This window comes from Triticum aestivum, chromosome 7B (genome assembly GCF_018294505.1).
Source record: "Triticum aestivum cultivar Chinese Spring chromosome 7B, IWGSC CS RefSeq v2.1, whole genome shotgun sequence".
NCBI lineage: Eukaryota > Viridiplantae > Streptophyta > Magnoliopsida > Poales > Poaceae > Triticum > Triticum aestivum.
Genome location: NC_057813.1, coordinates 390,999,301 through 391,018,370, shown reverse-complemented (window position 1 = coordinate 391,018,370; position 19,070 = coordinate 390,999,301).

Here is a 19,070-nt window from a genome sequence, read left to right as displayed (position 1 = left end):
CCTTCCCCCAGCTGCAGGATCAGGCATGTCGTTCTGTGCTTGTGAAGAGAGCAACCTAAGCAAGCAGGCTTGTAGCTTAGGCTCCTGCTAGTGTATATATAGTGGTTTTCTTTTTCTCTCCATATCTACCATTTTATATTGCGTACGTGTCATTCAAGAGTGAAATGATGGTTGCTTCTTCCGACTAACTTACTATGTGATTTGACTGCTCCTTAGTGGCCTCTACACGTACTCCCCCTACGTGTATGCAACAGTCACACGTACACATGGACGCAAAAACGCGCGCGACGCCCTAATGCATGCATGTCCGAGCACATGACGGAACACACACGGTCACGCTCAAGTGCTCAACCTACACGTGCATGCACACACATACTCAGTCAGGGTGAGATAGTGACCGTATAAACACCAGAAATATATATATTGAGAGCAGTGAGCGTATTATGAAGTCCACTGACCGTATTTTTACAAATATACAGTGACAGACAGTGTATCTATCTCGTTTGAAATTAAGCCGTATTAACCGGAGAGGAGGCAGTATGGACTAGCATTACTTTGTTGTGTCCTGTCAACTTGCCGAATGAGGAGAAGGTTGTAGGACGGTAGAAGCTTGCACGCGGTGGCTCGCAGGACAAGGAGAAACTTTTGACTAATGCAAGCTCTCCCTCGCTCAGGCGGTGGACGTGCAACAGTTAATTTGGTGTCAGATTGCCAGAAGCATACACTATACTACTAGTGATATTATTGTTCAACTTCCTGAATAGGCGAACAACCAAGCACAAAGTTTACTAGTAGTACTAGTACTACTACTATAGTCTATAAAGATATGTACTATACTAGTACTAGGAACCGGATGGAGGAGCGTCTGCACTCTTATTACAATTTTAAAATGTGATAAAGCAATCCTCAACACATTTGGTTCTCTTCGAGGGTTCTCGCATGTGATAATGGAAGTTGATTGCGTGGAACACTCGCCACAATTCTCGCTTAATTCTGGCTCATATCCTGTTACAAATAGGAGTGCTCAGTAATATTTCCTCTTTTTTTATTCAGCATGTAAACAGGTCAGCAAACCTTGCAGCACATCTTCATGCAAACCGTGCTTGCTACACTTTGAATGTGGCCGAGAGCTGGCTTGATGAAACACCTTGCTTCCTACTTCTTTTTTTGCGGGGTACCTCGCTTCCTAGTGACCAGTGTCTTGGCTGATCGTCCTAAGAATGCTTATATATGAATAAAGCTCTCTCATTTACCCGCAAAAAAGATTAAGGCATATTAACCGGAAAGGAGGGAGTATGGACTAGCACTACTTTTTGGTGTGTCCCATCAACTCGCAGAACGAGGAGAAGCTCGCAGGACAAGGTGAAGCTCGCTTACGCCTTTTGACTAATGCATTACCCTTGGTGGACATGCATCAGTCCATTCGGTGTTAGATTGTCAGAGGCATACACTGTAGTACCCAACACGCAGAGTACCATCATTGTTCGACTTCACGAAGAGGCGAAGAGCCAAGCGCAATAGTACGAGTAGTACTACTACTAGAACCGCATGGTGTATCGTCTGTACTCTTATTTTTTTATCTCTAATAAAGTACACATTTATTTCGGAGAAGGGCGGAAAACGGCAGCCTAACATGTAATGAATGATATCAGTCAACCAACCATGCTCGAATATATCTTGGCCTCCGTGCGAGCCCGTTTGTGTGTTCTCGCTCCTCGTCTCTCTCAAGGAACGGCGGGTTGGCTCTTTGCCGTCAATTGAGATCAGTTTGCTCACACTCTTGTCCCACATGTCAGTGATATGCCAAGAGGTGGTGCGTTGACCAACTGGCCATACGCGTACTTGGTTTTGCACCTTCATACTACTCCTCCCTCCATCACAGTTTACAGGGATCGCTTCATTATGATGCATTTCTCTCAATGCATTTCCACCACCAGAGAGACTTTAGACGCGTTTGGTTTAATGCTCAATTAATTAGGGTGTGGTAACCGCAATCAAGTCCACAATTTTCTCTCCATGTACTCCCTCCTTTCCGGTTTATAGGGCTTATCTCAAAATTTTAGTTTTTCCATTTTATAAGGCTCAATTTGGTTGTTTTCCATCACATGTTCAGATTCCAAGGTGCATTAAATCATTGCATGCAAGTATTAAGAGAAAATTGACCAATGCAAGTACTTTATGCATGCATGCATTGCAATTAATGCATTGATAAACATAATTTTTTGAGGATAACAAGAGCATTAATTAGGTGCTTTTGCAAAACTACAAAAAGTATTCCACCACTCGCCATCTACCTTGATTGGTGAGAATTGAGCACTATAAACCGGAAAGGAGGGATTACTACTACGGAGTGGAGCAAGTGCATGCATGTGTGTACCCGGGGTGGAAGGACTGCATGCATGTGTGTACGCATTATTACATCTAGTAATAGACGCCGTGCTATAACTACCAATGCTATTTTTCAGGCCAATCGCTAGTCGCCTTGGTCCCACAGATTTTTTTTCCTTTTTTCTGAAGCGCGCTCTATAAACAGTGACGGATGGAGTAGTATGAGCGGATTTAAAGAAGAGCATATTGATGGTTGCTTCTTCCGAGCAACTTACAGTGGGAAAGGTGGGGCTTATGATTTGACTGCTCATTACTCACTATTAATGCGGCGCAACGACCGGGCTGAGTCTCCCATGCGGTTGTGCACTACCCTCTCGGTTCTTAAATATACTCTGGAGTATTTGTCTTTCTAGAGATTTCAACGAGTGACTACTCAAATATTTGTATTTTTAGAGATTCAAATGGACTACTACATACGGATGTATATAGACATATTTTAGAGTGTAGATTCACTCATTTTGCTCCATATGTAGTCACTTGTTGAAATCTCTAGAAAGACAAATAGAGTATTTAGGAACGGAGGGAGTACACATACGAAGCAAAATGAGTGAATCTACACTCTAAAATATGCCCATTTGAAATTTGTAAAAAGACAAATATTTAGGAACGAAGGAGTATAATTTTGTGCATGGCACATGGACCCGGATGATGAAGAGGCTTCTGGCAATGCTATCAAGCTTCCATCATTTTTTTACATAATTGACTTACTATACAAATAATTTTCCAACGAGATGAAATTGTACAATGGTGTGAGCTTTCAGCTTTTGTTTCGTGTGTCTTGCCATCGATGCTCTTTCGGAAACAATAAAAAACTAACTTCCTTGCTAATGCATGTCAATTATTAGTAGATCAGAGCTAATAATTACATCACAACTGAAGACAGAGTTGTGAGAAGGTGTTAAATTAAAATTGATCCATGCTTTCATTGGCAGCAATGTCACCCCAGCTCTGTCTAAATCAACAAGGCATGTTGGGAAAAAAGTAGCTATTTGGAGCATGAAACATTTCGATCATTTTGTGCAGTTCCACTAAAATAGAGCTGAGCGTCCCTGTTCCAAAGATATTAAGTGTGATTATGATAATAGAGGACTGCTGATGAAACAATAAACACACAAATAGAAGCCGGCCACCTTTGCAGTCTCTCTTAAGACTAACTAGTTGGAGAAGATTAGGCTCGGAGTTGGATGAGGAGGATAGAGCAAAACCAATCTCCCTTTGTGCAGTCGCACTAAAATGTAGAGACGTTGCCCGTGTGACATTTTAGTACAACTGCACAAAACACTCTTAAGAAAAAAGTGATTTGTGCAGTTCACCAAAAGGTCGCAATAGCAATGAGGTGAAATGGATAGCCCTGTTTGCAAAAAAGAGGTAGAAAGGAAACCATTACTGGCCAATAACAGATGATGACACGTGCGACAACAAAAAAGAAGCATATTCCTTATCCTAAGGGAAGATAACAACACGGTTGTGTTTGTCTAAAACAGTGTGAGGATGAGAATGCAATATGGAAAGTACGCCGGACGAGCTACGTTTTGGGCAAAGAACTATGGAAGATCCACATGCAGCGACGTGGGAAGACGGGCAGTGGAGCAAGGCTGGAGGGGATACCTGGAGGTCGTCAAGATGTAACTAGGTGAGCAGCGATGGGCGGAATCTGCGAGCAGGTGGTGTAGGCCCTGCCACGCCGGAGCTTGGTCAGAGACAACGGCATGTACCGCAGATCAGGACGTGCTGCCTCGGCACCGTCGAACGGAGAAATGATGCACTTCCTCCCTTTCCCCCAACGGACGAGATGCGGCCGGATCAGTGACCAGCGGTGAGAGAGAGAGAGGCCACAGCACCCCCTTTCCACCGACGGACGGGATGCGGCCGGATCAATGACCAACAGTGAGAGAGAGAGAGAGAGGCCACTGCAGCCTTGTGTGAGATACTCTGAAGATCGACAAACTAGGCAGGCAGGCTCCATTGTATATAGTTGAGCGGACTACCTTTTTATCCATAAAAATCATTTAATATTATGTGTACGTGCCATTGAGCGCTATGACTTTATTTAAAAATAACGCGGCAATGCGTCAAGTCAAACTTTGTTTCGTGCACGTGTGGTACATGGCCTCCCTAGGTAAACAACCGCTACATGCGTTCAAATTAGCACATGGGCTGCCATTTCGTAAAGAAATGAGCTCCACCGTGTACCCGCACGGGTGTGGCTGGGCACGAAGCGTGAGTACGTGCACGGTGCACCTATTCTCTTCTTGTATACGTACACCACCTACGTGGGGTTGTGTGAGAGAGATACAAACCTAGAGAGATATAGTGTGTGGGCTCTTGAGAGTTTGTTTGGGGGGGTCAATCAAAAAATGTAACATATGCAATGTGTCTGAAATAGAGTCCTGGATATAACATATATATAGAGGGGGCGATCCATGGGAAGAGAGTGGAGGTATCATCGGCTTGAGGTGTCCATAGAATCGAAGAGAGGGATGATGTGTGTGTGTGTGCGCGCGCGATCAATAAAGAGTGCCATCGAATTTGTGTGTGCCCACGTCAAAGATATAGAGTGGCTAGCCTACTAGAACGTGAGAGGGGACATGTGCAGTTTGTCTCTGTGGCATCGATACCTACCTGCAGCGCTCGACTATCGGTGTGTGGTGGGGCAAGAGGGAGGCCCAATTAACTATAGAGGTACAATGGTTGGTATATGTGTGGAGGAGGAGAGAGGCCTACCTCATGTATTAAGGAGATCGATCTGCCTCATGTATTAAGGGAGATCGTCGGCATCCATGCATATGTGTAGGAGAGGAATAAGGTTGGGAGAGAGACAGAGCTCAAGTGTTGGAGGGGGTGGTAGTGGAGTTGCTTCTAAGAAATGGTGGGATAGGCTTGCTAGACAAACGGAGGGCACGCAACGCAATATCAATAAGAGAGGAGATGGATGCTTGTTTTCTGTGCACGTGCATGTGAGAGACGGGTCAGGAGGCATGCACGAATGATGAGGGGGACGATGTGGCTGTGGTAAGCAGACGTAACTACATAGGAAGATCAATCGCCCTTTGTTAGAGAAAGGAGAGACATAACTTGTGAGGTACGTCGATCGATGGGGGGGGGTAGTTAAAGTCGATCTAGGTATATGTTGGGAGATTGATCGGTATACATGCATGTGTGTGTTAGAAGCAAATGAGGCACGAGGAGAAGGATAGAGAGAGAGGGATGCATCTAGGAGGTGGTACGAGAGCATACTATATCGAGGGGGAAGGAGTGTGCGAGTACGAGAACAATGAAAAGAGTGGTGGGAGTGAGGCATGGACGGTGACAAGAGAAGAGGGGAAGCTTGTGTTTGTGCTAGGCACACCTGGCTAGAGAGGCATATCGATTGATCTGTGCTGTAAAGAAGGAGCTGGGGGGCCTACACACACAGTGGGTGAACAACCTAAAGTGAAAAGACGAATTTGCTCGATGGACCTAGAGAATGCTGAGGGAGGGTGAGAGGGATGCGGGCGTGTGCATGAACGAGAGAAAGTTAGTGCTAGCTACAAAGATAAGAGGGTTGTGTGGGTGTAAAAGACGAATAGAGATCATATATACTTCATTATAAAAAGCGAATTCGGATATTTGAAGAATTTATCATAGTGTTTTAAACCGACGCATGTGTGAATATATATAACGGTGATACACATGGTGTGGTTATGAACATGTTATACTACATATAATATATTTTATCTCTACTCTTATAAAAAATGGAGTTGTTGATGATGGTGTGCATGCCATCCTGCAATATAGGCCGTCCAATTTATATCTGGCGCATAGCAAGGAAACTATAATGGTTGAAGTTGGCAACAATCATGATTGTAGATTCCTATTGAAATAGAGAAACGAATTCAAATTTAGTTCGAATTGCAGCGGTAGTATAGACATTTGGAATGCACTAAAATGTTGGTATGAGCAGGTTAGATGCATTATACAGCAAGCAAAAAAATTTAATCGGACATAACATGGATTCATACTCCCTCCTTCCATCTATATAGGGCGTAATGAGATTTTTAAGACCGCCTTTGACTATTGACAAGATTAATTGTACATGACATGCACAATGTGAAAATTATATCATTGAAAGAACCTTTCACAGACGAATTTAACGGTGTGCTTTGTGTAAGTTGCATGTCATATATTATTGCTCTAATATTTGGTCAAAGTTAGCATCGAAGAACGCATTAGTCCCTATATAGATGGAAGGAAGGAGTAGCTTTGAATAGCATTTGTATAGTAAAACAGGGCAAGACTCTCTCTTTGTGTGGTGTGAATAGTTTTTTTTTGTTTTCTTTTTGGTTGAGGGAAGTGCGAATTGATTTGGTATGTACAAGTACAATATTACTACACGTTAGGCTTGTCCCTAAAATTTAACCCGCGTCTTGTTATATCCCTAAAATTCAGATATCGTGCTCCCAAAACTGGCGCCTTCACAACCCGCACCTTGCTATCCCGAAATTACAACGCGCGCGAAAACTCCCTCCAGCTGCCAAATCCTGACACGCGAAATCCCCCTCTAACCCTGAGCCGAAAGGGCCTCTAGTTCAAATCGGTGGGGGTACTTTTGTAACACACCCTACATTTTGGACAAGCGCGTCCCTAAGTCATGCTTCACCCCCTCCCATTGCCCCCTTTTCGCCATTCGAAATCCCAGGCCGCCATAACCTCTCCACTCCAGTCGCGAAACCCCACCCTCCTCCGTCCGCCACGTCACTGTTGCCCAGCCGGAGCCTCTTCCACGATGATGTCATCCACTATAACAGCTCGACGTCCCTCGTCCACCTCTCCGGATGAGGATCCATCATCCATCTCGCCGTCCCGCCGGTTCAGCCGCCCCGTCCTCCACCTCCAAGGAGTTGCTCCGACGATCGCCTCGTCTATCATGGCTGCTCCATCCCCACAGCGCCGCCTTAACCTGCTCCACCGGAGCCGCAGCATCCTCACCGACTCCTTAGACGAAGCCGGGGCCTACTCGGCGCCACCAAAGAGGTTGTACACTCATCGCATCGCACCTTCTCCTTAACTCGACCTCCCGGCACTGATGGTGCTCTCCCGCACCCCCATGGAGCGGCTACCTTGAAGCCGGCGCCATGGGCGACATCTCCATGGTGGCTCTCCCCCAGTGCGAGGCCCCTTCGGCGGCGGCGTCCATACCAGCCGGATCTGCTGCTGCTGCTCCAGCTCTCGCTCGCTCGCTCACGCTGCTGCTGCTGCTCCGGCTCTCGCTCGCTCGCTTGCCCAGCTGCTGCTGCTGCTCTCCCCCTCGCCCGTGCTGCTGTTCTGCTCTGATTGAGCCACACTTTAGTTGACTGAATCGACTTTTGGGTCAGTCGATTTTCAGGGGTTGGGGGGGGCCTCGCCGGAGTTAAGGAAGAACCACCCGCAGCAGGGACGGGGGCTCGCCGGAGAGGTACCCCGCTATCTATCTTAGGGTTCAGGGTGGGGGCGGGGGGCCTAGAGGGCTGGCCGGGGCGGCGGTGGGGAGTTGTTTCGGGGCGGCGAGGCGGCACTGGGGCCGGTGGTTCGGCCGGTGGTGGCTGGCAGCTCAGGGGGGTGCGGGTTGAAGATGAACTGCAGGCCCTCCCTAAACTACATGTCAAGTGCCTCTCTGCTACCATTGCGTTCAGTTTCGATAGTAGCATTCAGATTCCACATTAAATTTCAGTTTCGACAGTTAAGTTCAGAGTCAACAATTTTTACCTCATCTGTTGTAGTTAGGTGGTTTTTGGTGATGTAAATTTTACATCCATTTTACATCATCTATTGGAGATGCTATTAGAATCCCACTTGAGATTGACGATGTCTGTCTTGTGCTGCTTCAGCCTTGACGTCTTACAGCTCATCGGAGCTGCTCCAACGACAGAACGATCCATCACAACAGAGCAGTGCCCTGGACGCCGTCTACAGATTCCTCATATCTTCCTCCGCACCTCCGACAGCCACCTCGGCCTCAACTGCTTTAGCGACCAACCCAATGATGCTGAGGTCGACATGGCTATGGCAAAGAGGTTGTACACTTGTTGCATCACTTATTACTATACATTCACGTCGATCCATTAGGGCTATTTTGGTTCAACAGAAAAACATAGCAATAGGGAATTTTCCAATGGCACTCTACTATTCAATTATTCATGCATTTTGTTGAAAGGAATGAAGCAAAACATCCACCTGGACCTACTTTTCAAAATCCTATGCATGAAAACAAGACCAAGTGCATTAGTGCCAGAATAACATTCTAACTGTACACGCTTTCATATGGTTTCACTTTATTTTGGCCATGTTTCTTTGCATTCCTCTGCTCTTCCAATTCCTGTAAACCAAACACCCAAGTTGACAGAAATCCTGTGTTTACAAATGCTCTGTTTACCATGTGCATTCCTATCCTATTCCAGTGTTTTTCCTATCCCTGCGTTTTAAGAATCATGCAAGCCAAATGAGCCCTTACAGAATTACTTCAGTTACAGGTACGTGTCGAAGGGAACTTTGTGTGGTTTGTCCTGCTCCTGCCGCGACGTCGTCCACCTCACCTGAGCTGCTCCATCGACAGAAGCATCCACCAAACCAGACATCACGACTCCTGACCGTCTTTCGCCGCCTCAGATCTCCTTCCCTGCCGCCGGCACCCACCGCAAAGGCATCACCATCATCGACTCAGCAGATGAACCTGAGGAGTACATGGGTCCACAAGAGAGGTCACACTCTTTTGTTTCTGCTTATGTTATGCATTGCTTAAACTTACCTCCTACTTTATCGTCCTGTTCAGCTCTTGGGCTCCCAAGTCAGGTCCAAATTAATGTTCAAACTTGAGTTCTAAATTAGTTGTGGGGCACATATCGAGACAGCAATGAATAGTATGTCTGTCTAATATCTGGTTCACCTAGGGTATGCCTATGTTGTTCATCTTGGGTGGGAAACAAATAGTAAAGCAATCATCATCTGTCTTTTTATTAATTTAAAGCAATCATCAGCCTGCTATCATTATTTTTGGATCCATCCACTGGTTGTTACCATCACTCTAAATTTCTGCATGCTCTCCTTACATAATCTCACCATATTTTTTTCATATGCATGTCAGATATTGTACACAGTCATGCTGAACATGTAGAGAAAAAGAGAAGAGTTTTGCGCGGCAATACAATGTCATGCAGACATCGCTCCATGGTGGGTTCAATGGCAAACCCTCCCCACCCCTCTCCAGATTGTAATCCAGAGGAAGATATCTGTTCTGAGGCGGATTCAGACGCCGCTGACCACTCCTATTTACCCCCCAAGGTGTTTGCTCTACCTTGGCATGATGATGTTAGTCATATCATGCATATGTTGCCTTGCAGTGCCTACTTTTGACATCATATATGTCATCTGCTTAGTTTAGACATGTTCTGTAATGCCACCTGTTTAGTTTCTATATCATATATGGGAATTATGCAGTCTCATGTCTTTTAGCCAGCCATAATATATGTGAAATGTGCAATGCCATCCTGTTTAACCAGGCATCATATATTTGAATGATATCTTGCCCATCCTTTTCTTCATTACATTTCCATTTGTCGACAATGTTTGTACATTAAACTACTCTTCCTGTGAATCAGCCATTTGGGTGGGAGATGGAAAAATCTGGAGTGAAAACAAGGCCTTCAGAGCAGACAGTGCTACCTGTCGAAGCAGATCTCTTGTTGGGTCCCGATAGCTCCTCAGAGATGGATTCAGAGACAGATGACCAGTCCTATTCCCCCACTGAGGTGTATGCTCTAACTTGGCACGGTTATACTGCTCATTTCATGCATATGGTGTCTTGCATTGCATAGTTTAGACATCATATACACAATATTCAACACCATGTTCTTAGTTCAGACATCATATCAAATGCCCTCTGTTTAGCATATAAATCACATATGTGAATTAAATGATGCGATCCTGATTACTTAGATACCATGTAGATGAATTATGTCATGCGATCATGTTTAGTTATTCATCATATCTTTGAATTATGTTATGCTATGCTATCCAGTTTAGATAGACATCATATATGTGAAATTATGGCATCCTATCCGTTTTAATTAAACAATATACATGTCAACTATTTCATGCCTTTTTTCCATACTATCTATTGCATCTGTCTCTTATACAATGTCTGTACATTCAACTATGTTTCCTGTTTATCAGCCATTTGAATTGGAGCGGGTGATGCCAGTATCCAGCGGACTGAAAACACGGTCTTCAAATAAAATAGTGCTACCTCTTGGTGGACATAGCACCCCGGTTGTACATGCACAAGAACCAGCCCTACCACACATAACCCAAACTCTCGCAGATTGTACCCCTACTGTGATGGGTAGAGAACCATCTTCACCCAATCTAACCCCAACCCTAGCAGATAGTAACCCAGTTCCTGTTAACACATCACCATCTCCACCACAGAGCTCCCAAACAAGAGCAGTTAGTAAGGCAGCTCTAGTGCCCAAAGGGCCAGTACTACCATGGCAAACCCCAACTCCACCGGTTAGTACGCCTACTCCTGTAGAGGAAGCACAACCAGCTAGTCTTACTTTAGCAGCTATCGCATTTGATGTTGTTAAATTGTATGTGCGTATCTTCCCATCTTGGAAATATTATAATGAAGATGAAGGAAAATGCCAGTTGGAGGTGTTTGTCCAGGAGTTATGTGTAAGTAATGTTATTCATGGCAATTACTTTGCTTTGTCCCATACATCCTACCTCCATGATGGTTATAACACAATAAATTTTCCCATTTTTCACTATAGAGAAGGACCGATTTGGAAACTCAGGATGAGGTAACCTATGCTACCTGTGCTATCTTCAAGAATGATTGGTGGTAGTATCAGAATTACCTGAAGAAAACGTACTTCACCGGCAAAGAAACTCATCAAATTCCCTTACGTTCTCCTGAGACACATTTACTGGACGATGACTGGGAACGCCTTGTTCTGTACTGGTCCCGAACCAAGAATCTGGTAAGGTCTATGAGCTCATTTTCTATTTTTAAGTATTATATTCTTGTGTCTTACTATACTCTGTTCATGTAGAACAAGTGCCTAAACCTGAAGAACAACTATTCTAATTTAAGATTCCATTGCTATCATAGTTCAAAAAAGCGCTAGGCGTTAATTGTGTGTTTTACCACCGTCTTGCGCTTTACTGACCAAAGCGCATGCTTATGCGCAGTTATGCACATATTAAGCATAGTTATGCGCATTGCATTTTGCCAACGCCTAGAGCCTAGGCGTGCTTAAGCGCTCGCTTAGGTGCGCCTGTTTTAACTATGATTGCTTTGCTCTTGTATCACTATATTTACTCATACAAACTTATTTTTTAAATTAAAGGATCCAATCAAAACTCCAATGTCACAGCAGGTATGTTCACGCATGTTTCTTTAATAGGTTTACTCTTATCAGTAGCTCTGTTGATTTCAATTTCAATTGTGTATACAGTTGACTTTCATATCATGCACATTACTAGCATCACAACAGAGCCAATAGTGTTGTTGTACATGTAGACCCATGGTACCCATCTGAAATCTTGTTGTGCTGTGTAGTTTCCCACGCTTTGTATTCTTTCACTGCTGCTTTGTCTTGAACTAATATGATTTGAATCGTGTCTCTATTTTGATTTGGCAAGACAATGCAGTGACCATAGGACATAGATATATGCTTGTTTGATGCTTTTATTATGTACTAGTACTTGGAAATAGAAGACTTGGTAGTTTAATCTTGTCCACCTTACTAATGAACTTGTTCACCGAAATGAGTTTCATATACTAGTACATGCTAAACTTGTTATGTGTCTTCGTGTTTCTTCTTTTAGAATGCTGACAGAATATTGGGGAAGAGTGCCTTATTAAGCAATGGTAAAGGAAGTAATGCAGATAAGGTTTAGGATAGTGACACATCCTTGTTGGTCTCCAACAAAGCTGATAAAATAGCTAATGAAGACTATCTTGAAGACAGCGAGACAACCCCAAAGTCCTGTCTTGGTTTAGTGTTCGAGTTACTCGCCACTACCGCTTGCACAAGCTATTCAAACTCACTGTCTGAATCAGTTCGGTTTCTTGAGTCTCAACTACAAGCTGAAAGACATCGATCAGTTGTGCTGCGACAAGAAGCGAAAGGACCGCGGAAGTCCCTGGAGCATTCATATGCATACTTTCTAGTGCAATAGCAAGCGTTGCAGGATTTTAGCGCCAAACAGTACAAAGCTAATAAGCTTGCTAAGCTTATTGCCAGCATGGTGGATACCCAGGATAACGTTTCTTGAGCTCTTCTGAAGTTGTTTCAGTTACGCTCTTGTTTTGTTGTCGTGTTTATTTGCACTGGTGGCCAATTTTGGCGGCCAGTGTATGTAATATGCTGCTTTGTTCCCTATATTTGCACTGGTGGCGAACTTTGATGCCCAGTGGATGTAATATGTGTAATAGAAGTAATAGGCTAGCGTTAATTGCTTGCTTATTTATTTCCTTATTGTCTTGTTTAGTTGTTTGCTTGTAGTCACTGCAGTTCTTTTTCTGTGTTTTTCTAGTGGCCACAATAGCCTATTTTTGGTAACTAGGCCAACATAATCATGGCAACACATGGACTGTTGTAACCATGGGCCTCCTGCAGGCCGTATGATCCATGGGCCTCCTGCAGGCCGTATGATCCATGGGCCTTCTTCTAGCCGTAGGATCCATTGGCCTTCTATACGGGTCGTAGGATCCATTGGCCTTCTATACGGGCCTTAGGATTCATGGGCCTTCTACGGGTCGTAGGGTCCATGGGCCTTCTACGGGTCGTATGATCCATGGGCCTTCTACGGGCCGTACTATTCATGGGCCTCATACGGGTCGTAGGATCCATGAGCCTTCTACGGGGCGTATCATCATTTCGCCAATCATGGGCCGTACTATTCGTGGACCATAACGGGACGTTAATAGGCCGTATTTGATAACTCTATGAAAACAGCCCAACGGGTTTTTTTACATGAAAACGGCCCAACGTATTAACGGTCCGCAAACGGGCCGACTGTAACGACGGGCTGAATTTGGCCCACAAGCAGAAAATGACAGTAACGGGTCGTATGTAACCGAATGCTGCAAATGAGCCCAAGAATTGATGGCCCCTCAGAAGGCCGAAAGATAACTTGGGCTGGAAACAGCCCAATGGAATAACGGGCCGTTAATGGGTATAAAGTGATACACTGTTCATTACAGGCCAGTTTCACCACGGGCCGTTAATGGGCCAAGAGTTACAGAGGGCCTCATATGGGCCGAAAGAAGTCATGGGCTGTTGGGGAACATAGCAGAAATTCAAAATTTTCTACGCATCACCAAGATCAATATATGGAGATACTAGCAACAAGAGAGAGGGGAGTGCATCTTCATACCCTTGAAGATCGCGATGCGGAAGCGTTGCAAGAACGCGGTCGGTGGAGTCGTTCACTAAGCGATTCAGATTGCGGCCGAATCCGATCTAAGCACCGAACAATGGTGCCTCCGCGTTCAACACACGTACAGCCCGGGGACGTCTCCTCCTTCTTGATCCAGCAAGGGGAGAGGAGAAGTTGAGGGAGAGCTTCGACAGCACAACGGCGTGGTGGTGGAGCTTGCAGTTCTCCGGCAGAGCTTCGCCAAGCACTACGGAGGAGGAGGAGGTGTTGGGGAGGGAGAGGGTTGCGCCAGGGGGAGGGTCAAGCTCCCATGCACCTCCCCACTATATATAGGGGTGGAGGGGGCTGGTTTCTTGCCCTCCAAGTCCATTGGGGCACTGGCAAAGGTGGGAGGAAAGAAATCCCATCATTTCCTTCCCCACCGATTGTTATCCCCCTTTTTTAGGGATCTTGATCTTATCCCTCCGGGATATGATCTTATTCCTTCTAAGGGGGGATCTTGGTGCGCCTTGACCAGGGGTGTGGGGCCTTGCCCCCACTACCCACGTTCATGTGGGTCCCCCCATGCAGGTGGGCCCCACTCCAGAACCTTCTAGAACCTTCCCGGTACAATACCGAAAATCCCAAACATTTTCCGGTGGCCAAAATAGGACTTCCCATATATAAATCTTTACCTCCGGACCATTCCGGAACTCCTAGTGACGTCCGGGATCTTATCCGGGACTCCGAACAACATTCGGTAACTGCACACTAATTCCCATAACAACTCTAGCGTCATCGAACCTTAAGTGTGTAGACCCTACGGATTCGGGAACCATGCAGACATGATCGAGACAGCTCTCTGGCCAATAACCAACAGCGGGATCTGGATACCCATGTTGGCTCCCACATGTTCCATGATGATCTCATCGGATGAACCACGATGTCAAGGATTCAAGCAATCTCGTATACAATTCCCTTTGTCAATCGGTACGTTACTTGCCCGAGATTTGATCATCGGTATCCCAATACCTCGTTCAATCTCGTTACCGGCAAGTCACTTACTCGTTCTATAATGCATGATCCCGTGACTAACTACTTAGTCACATTGAGCTCATTATGATGATGCATTACCGAGTGGGCCCGGAGATACCTCTCCGTCACACGGAGTGACAAATCCCAGTCTCGATTCATGCCAACCCAACAGACACTTTCAGAGATACCCATAGTGCATCTTTATAGCCACCCAGTTACGTTGTGATGTTTGGCACACCCAAAGCATTCCTACGGTATCCGGGAGTTGCACAATCTCATGGTTTAAGGAAATGATACTTGACATTAGAAAAGCTTTTAGCAAACGAACTACACGATCTTGTGCTATGCTTAGGATTGGGTCTTGTCCATCACATCATTCTCCTAATGATGTGATCCCGTTATCAATGACATCCAATGTCCATGGTCAGGAAACCATAACCATCTATTGATCAACGAGCTAGTCAACTAGAGGCTCACTAGGGACATGTTGTGGTCTATGTATTCACACATGTATTACGGTTTCCAGTTAATACAATTAGAGCATGAACAATAGACAATTATCATGAACAAGGAAATATAATAATAACCATTTTAATATTGCCTCTAGAGCATATTTCCAACAGTCTCCCACTTGCACTAGAGTCAATAATCTAGTTCACATCCCTATGTGATTGCAATGAATTCAACACCCATTGAGTTTGATCATATCTCGCTTGTGAGAGAGGTTATTAGTCAACGGGTCTGAATCTTTCAGATTTGTGTGTGCTTAACAAATCTCTATGTCATCTCCTAGATGCAGCTATCATGTGCTATTTGGAACTATTCCAAATAAATGCTCTACTGTACGAATTCGATTTATTACTCAGAGTCATCCGGATTAGTGTCAAAGTTTGCATCGACGTAACCCTTTACGACGAACTCTTTTACCACCTCCATAATTGAGAAAATTCCTTAGTCCACTAGTTACTAAGGATAAGTTTGACCGCTATCATGTGATCCATTCCTGGATCGCTCTTGTACCCCTTGACTGACTCATGGCAAGGCACACTTCAGGTGCAGTACACAGCATAGCATACTGTAGAGCCTACGTCTAAAGCATAGGGGACGACCTTCGTCCGTTCTCTCTCTTCAGCCGTCGTCAGGTCTTGAGTCTTACTCAATACTCACACCTTATAACACAGCCAAGAACTCCTTCTTTGCCGATCTATTTTGAACTCCTTCAAAATCTTGTCACGGTGTGTATTCAATTGAAAGTACTATCAAGCGATTTTTGATCTATCCTTATAGATCTTGATGCTCAATGTTCAAGTATCTTAATCCAGGTTCTCCATTGAAAAACACTTTTCAAATAACCCTCTATGCTTTCCAGAAATTCTCCATCATTTCCGATCAACAATATGTCAACAACATATACTCATCAGAAATGCTATAGTGCTCCCACTCACTTATTTGGAAATACAAGTTTCCAATAAACTTCGTATAAACCCAAAAAAAATTATCATCTCATCAAAGCATATATTCCAACTCCGAGATGCTTACTCCAATCCTTAGAAGGATTGCTGGAGCTTTGCATACTCGTTAGCATCTTTTAGGATTGACAAAACCTTCTGGTTGTATCACATACAACCTTTCCTCAAGAAAATCAATGAGGAAACAATGTTTTGACATCCTATCTGCAAGATTTCATAAATAATGCAGGAACTGCTAATATAATTTCAACAGACTCTTAGCATCGCTACGAGTGAGAAAGTCTCATCATAGTCAACTCCTTGAACTTGTCGGAAAACATCTTAATGACAAGTCGAGCTTTCTTAATGGTGATACTTACCATCATTGTCTGTCTTCCTTTTAAAATCCATCTGTACCCAACAGCCTTACGACCATCAAGTAGTTCTTCCAAAGTCTATACCTTGGTTTCATACATGGATCCTCTCTCGGATTTTTTGGCCTCGAGCCATTCATCGGAATCCGGGCCCACCATCGCCTCTCCATAGCTCTTAGGTTCATTGTTGTCTAGCAACATGACCTTCAAGACAGGATTACTGCACCACTCTGAAGCAGTACGCATCCTTGTCGACCTACAAGGTTTGGTAGTGACTTGATCCGAAGTTTCACGATCACTATCATCAGCTTCCACTTCAACTGGTGTAGGCGCCACAAGATCAACTTCCTGTGCCCTGCTACACACTAGTTGAAGTGACGGTTCAATAACCTCATCAAGTCTCCACCATCCTCCCACTCAATTCTTTCGAGAGAAACTTTTCCTCGAGAAAGGACCTGATTCTAGAAACAATCCCTTTTGCTTCCGGATCTGAGACAGGAGGTATACCCAACTATTTTTGGGTGTCCTATGAAGATGCATTTATCCGCTTTGGGTTCGAGCTTATCAGCCTGAAACTTTTTCACATAAGCGTCGCAGCCCAAAACTTTATAAGAAATGACAGCTTAGGTTTCTCTAAACCATAGTTCATACGGCATCATCCTAATGGAATTGTGTGGTGCCCTATTAAAGTGAATGTGGTTGTGTCTAATGCCTAACCCATAAACGATAGTGTTAATTCGGTAAGAGACATCATGGTATGCACCGTATCCAATAGGGTGCAGTTACAATGTTCGGACACACCATCACACTATGGTGTTCCAAGCGATATTAGTTGTGAAACAATTTCCACAATGTCTTAATTGTGTGCCAAACTCGTAACTCAGATATTTATCTCTATGATCATATCATAGACATTTTATCCTCTTGTCACGACGATCTTCAACTTCACTCTGAAATTACTTGAACCTTTCAATAATTCAGATTTGTGTTTCATCAAGTAAATATACTAAGAATGTACTCAAATCATCTGTGAAGTAAGAGCATAACGATATTCACTGCATGCCTCAGCACTCATTGGATTGCACACATCAAATGTATTACTTCCAACAAGTTGCTCTCTTGTTCCATCTCATAGAAAACGAGGCCTTTCAGACATCTTGCCCATGTGGTATGATTTGCATGTCTCAAGTGATTCAAAAACAAGTGAGTCCAAACGATCCATCTGCATGGAGTTTCTTCATGCGTATATACCAATAGACGTGGTTCGCATGTCTCAATCTTTTCAAAAACGAGTGAGTCCAAAGATCCATCAATATGGAGCTTCTTCATGCGTTTTATACCAATATGACTTAAGTGGCAGTGCCACAAGTATGTGGTACTATCATTACTATCTTATATCTTTTGGCACGAACATGTGTATCACTACGATCGAGATTCAATAAACCATTCATTTTAGGTGCAAGACCGTTGAAGTATTATTCAAATAAACAGAGTAACCATTATTCTCCTTAAATGAATAACCGTATTGTGATAAACATAATCCAATCATGTTTATGCTCAACGCAAACACCAAATAACAATTATTTAGGTTTAACACCAATCTCGATGGTAGAGGGAGCAGGCGATGCTTGATCACATCAACCTTGGAAACACTTCCAACACACATCATCATCTCACCTTTAGCTAGTCTCCGTTTATTCCGTAGCTCTTTTATTTTGAGTTACTAACACTTAGCAACCGAACCGGTATCTTAATACCCTGCTGCTACTAGGAGTACTAGTAAAGTGCACATTTAATACAATGTATATCCAGTATACTTCTGTCAACCTTGCCAGCCTTCTCATCTACCAAGTATCTAGCGTAGTTCTGCTTCAGTGACCGTTCCCTCATTACAGAAGCACTTAGTCTCGGGTTTGGGTTCAATCCTGGGTTTCTTCACTAGAGCAGCAACTGATTTGTCGTCTCATGAAGTATCCCTTCTTGCCCTTGCCCTTCTTGAAACTAGTGGTTTTACTAACCATCAACAATTGATGCTCCTACTCGATTTCTACTTTCGCGGTGTCAAACATCGCGAATTGCTCAAGGACCATCATCTCTATCCCTGATATGTTATAGTTCATCACGAAGCTCTAATAGCTTTGTGGCAGTGACTATGGAGAACCATCACTATCTCATCTGGAAGATTAACTCCCACTCGATTCAAGTGATTGTAGTACTCAGACAATCTGAGCACATGCTCAATGATTCAGATTTTCTCCCTTAGTTTGCAGGTTAAGAAACTTGTCAGAGGTCTCATACCTCTTCACGTGGGCACAAGGCTGAAATCCTAATTTCAGCTCTTGGAACATCTCATATGTTCTGCGACGTTTCAAAAAATGTCTTCGCTGCCTCAATTCTAACTCGTTTAACATTACGCACTGAACTATCACGTAGTCATCAAAAC